Source organism: Fukomys damarensis, unplaced genomic scaffold, assembly GCF_012274545.1.
Source record: "Fukomys damarensis isolate Sample0158 unplaced genomic scaffold, DMR_v1.0_HiC HiC_scaffold_10, whole genome shotgun sequence".
NCBI classification, from domain to species: Eukaryota; Metazoa; Chordata; class Mammalia; order Rodentia; family Bathyergidae; genus Fukomys; species Fukomys damarensis.
In genome coordinates, this window is record NW_022900922.1 from 18,187,371 (window position 1) to 18,188,185 (window position 815).

The 815-nt window shown below is 54.2% G+C and overlaps 1 protein-coding gene across 1 annotated transcript in view; it reads right to left on the reverse strand.

The window, feature by feature from the left end:
* The window catches only part of Gmnn (geminin DNA replication inhibitor), an 11,742-nt gene extending 11,307 nt beyond the window's left edge, over nucleotides 1-435 (reverse strand). Inside the window, exon 1 of the mRNA XM_010622960.3 lies at nucleotides 212-435. The gene's annotated coding sequence lies outside the window, so the exon portion shown is untranslated. The remainder of the gene's footprint in view (nucleotides 1-211) is intronic.
* Nucleotides 436-815: the final 380 nt, after the last annotated feature.

The window sequence follows — 815 nt, forward strand, 5'->3', positions numbered from 1 at the left end:
CGACCCGGCCAATGGGGCGGCCCCGCGCCTCACCTCCCTTCCCCGCGGCTCCCGCGGCCGTTCAGTTTGCCCCTCGGCCCACACTGGCCGCCAACTTGCAGGAGCCAGCACGCGGCTCCTCAGGGTAGGCAGGAGTGAGACAGCGGGGTGTCTAGGCGCTGAACACCCGAAGCCCTGCGTCCCTATCGCCTGCCCCCCTCCTCATACTTACAGGACGGAAATGCTGTCCTCGTACAGAGTGCGGGTAGCGGTGGCAGAAGTGCCTCACACAAGGCCCACAGGCACCCTCCGCTGTAGTGACGGAGTGACAGACGCGCGGGAAGAATGTCTGACTCCGCTCGCCAGCTCTGGGACAAACGAGCGACCACAGACGCAAGGCGGGGGGGCAGGGCAACCAAGATTCAGCCAATCGCCTCTCACTGCTGCCGCCTCGGCCCCGCCCCTTCCCGCGCCTGCGCGATAGGTGGCAGCTTGTACTGTTTCGGGGCAGGAGGGACGCCCAGGGTTGAGTGGGGCGGTGAAGTCAGTGCCTTCTGACCTCGCCTTTCCCCTTTGCTGATGGGGATAGAGGTAAAGCCCCAAGGGACTCCACACCGGAAGAACAAAATACTGTGTATACATGCATAATGTATTTATTTAGTAATTGTATGTTTATGGCATTGTTTAGGAGAAATATATAAAATATGAAAAATATTTAGGATATATTTATAGGAGTATATAACTATTTTAACTATAACAAAAAGTTACATAAATGTATAAAATGTAGAAATATATGAAGTCTAGATTCAAACAATACACCAACTGGACAACTATCA